Raw genomic sequence first — 4,496 nt, 5'->3', positions numbered from 1 at the left:
ATGCTCACCCTTGCACGCTCACTCCTCTGTTTTTGGCCGGCCGGCGTGTAGGAGATCTGTGCTACTCTGTTCTCACCTCCTATGCACATGAGGTGTTTGATAAAATGCCCGAGCCACACTTAAGTTTATTCCTCTCCAAGCTCGACCTCCAAGCTACATTTTCCCCAAGATTTGTTTAGGTTTGGCGGTGCACCAACTATCCAAATGTTCTAAGAGGTTAGCAACTTCATCCATTCATCTCTCAGTTCTAGTTTAGCTCATTTCAAATGCTCTAGAAGTAGAGTGGTTTGGGGATTTTAGTGGAGGTGTCTATGTGGGAGTTGTTTTAATTTAGATGCATAATTTGAGCTCAAATTAACTTTTTACAGTTTGCACATGTGTAGGGTGTCGTCCCGTCCCTATCACAGTCCTCACTACCGTCGATCGCCCACGGCGATCTCGTCGCCGGCACCACCATGGTAAGCCTCTTGTTCTTATCTTCTTTTTAAAAGGAAAAAAATTCTTACTTGTATGATTTAGATAGCTACTTGTATAATTTTCTTGCTTCTATTACTGTTTGTTATTATATAGTACCATGGTTTTGGTATCCGCCCCCGTCGGCTCTCGTTCGGCCTATGATTCGGATGTGGTATAGTATCTTTTATAACTATTTGTTTCATTTAGTATTTATGACAATTATGCCGACCAACGTGATATAGATGTTTTTATCTACGAGGTATGTGAACCAAAAATTCCAACCGACCCTCTTGTCGAGAGGTTAAATTTAGTTGGAAAAGAAAACAATTATTTGAAAGAAAAATTGAAAATAATTGAAGAGGAGAAGATGAAATTGGAGTTGCATGTTGTCGTTGTCGTCGATGATCACAAGATCCAGATGGATGCAATGCGCTTGGAGATTAGAAAGATTAGAAAATCTGCCACTGATAATGAGGCTAGGTATAATTAGGCTGTTGGATCAATTGTTACCTTAGTTGCGATTTTGATCGCGCGCATTTGTTTTTGCATTTAAATGTCTTACATAGTTGTATGTTAGTTTCAATGTATGTTTTAATTAGATGCTCTAGAGAGTTTTATGTTGTTCTATGAGAACTATGTATGAACTTTATGTATTTATTTTTTCAGTAATAACATTTGATCACTACTGTAGTTTGGTTTTAATGTGATGATGAACTTGTATTAATTTGGTCATTTGTCTATTCATGATGTTCTGTAATGGTTTTCAATACACTTAATTATATAATGCACACAGATGAACCGACAATGGATGTACGGTGACCGACGCACCTCCGAGTACATTATCGGCCTGCATCATTTTCTCGAGGTTGCTGAGGCAAACAAGTAGAATGGTTTTATGTATTGTGAATGTACTGTCTGTGGGAATATGAAGGATCACTCTTCGTCAAAAACCCTTTACTTCCACCTGCTTGAGAAGGATTTCATGCCACACTATAATGTTTGGACCAAGCACAGAGAAAGAGGCGTTATGATGGAAGACAACGAAGAAGAAGAGGATGATGAAATCTATCCTATGTTCCCTGAATACGGTGATACTACTGAAGAAGAGGGGGAAGCTGAAGATCAAGAGACACCAGATGTGCCCGATGATGATCTTCGTCGGGTCATTGTTGATGCATAGAGAGGATGCGAAACTGAAAGGGAGAAGTTGAAGTTCGAGCGCATGTTAGAGGATCACAAAAAAGGGTTGTACCCAAATTGCGAAGATGGCAACACAAAGCTCAGTACCACACTGGAATTGCTGCAATGGAAGACAGAGAATGGTGTATTTGTCAAGGAATTTGGTTCGCTGCTGAAAATAATGAATAAGAAGCTTTCAAAGGATAACAAATTTCCTGACAGTACATATAAAGCAAAGAAGGTTCTCTGCCCTCTAGGATTAGAGGTGCAGAAGATACATGCATGCCCTAATGACTGCATCCTCTACCGCGGTGAGGAGTATGAGAATTTGAATGCATGCCCGGTATGAGGTGCATTCGGTATAAGATCAGACAAGATGACCCTGGTGATGTTGAGGGTGATCGTCCGAAGAAGAGGGTTCCTGCCAAGGTGATATGGTATGCTCCTATAATACCACGGTTGAAATGTATGTTCAGATTTGACCTACGGGCATTGCTAAAAAGGTGTACGTGTGTGGGATGAGCACAAGCAGCACGATTTGACCTACGGGCATTGCTATTTGTAACCATCAATGATTGTCTTGCTCTTAGTAACCTTTCAGGACAGACAAAAAAGGGGTACCACGCATGCACACACTGTTTAGATGAGACTGAAAGTATATATTTGCGCAAATGCAAGAAGAATGTGTACTTGGGACATCGTCGATTTCTTCCGACCAAGCATGCCTTAAGAAAGAAAGGCAAGCATCTCAAAGGTGAGGCATATCACCGGAAGAAGCCTGTACTCCGTACTGGTGATGATATACTTGATATGGTCAAGGATTTACAAGTAATCTATGGAAAGGGTCCCGACGGACAATCTGTTCTGAATGACGCTGAGGGACAATCACCCATGTGGAAGAAGAAATCTATATTTTGGGACCTACCCTATTGGAAAGACTTAGAGGTCAACTCTGCAATCGATGTGATGCACATGATGAAGAATCTTTGCGTAAACCTACTAGGCTTCTTGGGCGTGTATGGGAAGACAAAAGATACACCAGAGGCACGGGAGGACCAGCAACGTATGAACAAAAAAGACGGCATGCATCCAAAGCAGTATCAAGGTCCTGCCAGCTACGCTCTTACCAAAGCAGAGAAGGAAATATTTTTTGAATGCATGCTCAGTATCAAGGTCTTGTCTGGCTTCTCGTCAAATATAAAGGGAATAATAAATATCCCAGAGAAAAAAAATTCTAGAACCTAAAGTCTCATGACTACCACATGATTATGACGCAACTGCTTTCAGTTGCATTGAGGGGGCTTATACTAGAAAATGTTCGATTAGCCATTGTGAAGCTATGTGCATTCCTCAATGAAATTTCTCAGAAGGTAATCGATTCAGAAATCCTACCAAAGTTACATAATGATTTGGTCCAATGTCATCTCAGTTTCGAGTTGGTGTTCCCACCATCCTTCTTTAATATTATAAAGCATGTCCTAGTTCACCTAGTCGACGAGATTTTCATTCTCGGTGTATTTCTACACAATATGTTTCCCTTTGAGAGGTTCATGGGAGTCTTAAAGAAATATGTTCGTAACCGTGCTAGGCCAGAAGGAAGCATCTCCAAAGGCCATGAAACAAAGGAGGTCATTGCGTTTTTGTTGACTTTGTTCTTTACCTTAAGCCGATTGGTGTTCCCCAATCGTGGCATGAGGGAGACTGAGTGGAAAAGGCACGCTAGGAGCAGATTCAATAATATGTAGGGACGGGCATTCTTGGGCGCAAGCACACTACACAGTTCTATAGAATTCTACCTTGGTGGCCCCATATATCAATGAACACAAGAATATTCTACGCTCCAAACACCTGGAACAGTCTGACGCCTGGATTACACGTGAACACATCGGGACTTTCGGCGGTTGGTTGCAAACACATCTCTTGGGTAACAACATTGTTGGAGATGAGTTGTACTTGTTGGCCAGGACACCATCTTCGACTGTATTGAATTACCAAGGGTACGGGATAAATAGGAATACATTTTACATGATTGCCCAAGATAAAAAGACCACCAACCAAAACAATGGTGTCTGCTTTGATGCAACAAACACCAATAGGGCAAAGGACACATATTATGGTTATATAGAGGAGATATGGGAACTTGACTATGGACGTGAATTTAAGGTCCCTTTGTTTCAGTGCAAATGGGTCAATCTAACAGGAGATGGGGTACAGGTAGACCCGCATTACGGAATGACAACAGTGGATCTCAACAATCTTGGGTACACACATGAACCATTCGTCCTAGCCAATGATGTGGCGCGGGTTTTCTATGTGAAGGACATGTCTACCAAACCAAGGAAAAGAAAAGATAAGGAAGCGAATACATCATACAATGAGCCAATTCACCACATAGTTCTTTCAGGGAAAAGAAACATCATGGGAGTGGTGGACAAGACAGACATGTCTGAAGATTATGAAAAGTTTCATGAAATTCCTCCCTTCAAAGTGAAGACTGACCCAAGCATCATGTTAAATGATGAAGATTATCCATTGTTACGGCGCAATAAGCAAGGTACACATGCGAAGAGAAAGTGAAGACTTTCTCTCTAGTGAAGACAACATATCAGATTGTACGATTGTTCAAATAACTGTTCAACATCTACAACATAACCGAATATTTTGCACCTTTGATTCTGGGTTGAAAGCCATAGTTATGCTCCACAACTATTCTGATGATGGATTTGATCTAGAATATCACTGTAGTTACATGTCAAAAAATGAAATCCCTTTTTAATAGATGAGTTTTCGTCTGAAACCTTGATACTTCGGAAGAGATTGTCCAGTTTGTACACGAAGTGCATCCGGTTTTGTCGTAACTA

Source organism: Triticum dicoccoides, chromosome 1B (assembly GCF_002162155.2).
Source record: "Triticum dicoccoides isolate Atlit2015 ecotype Zavitan chromosome 1B, WEW_v2.0, whole genome shotgun sequence".
Taxonomy (NCBI): domain Eukaryota; kingdom Viridiplantae; phylum Streptophyta; class Magnoliopsida; order Poales; family Poaceae; genus Triticum; species Triticum dicoccoides.
The sequence above is the reverse complement of the archived record's forward strand: the minus strand, read 5'-3'. Positions refer to the sequence as shown.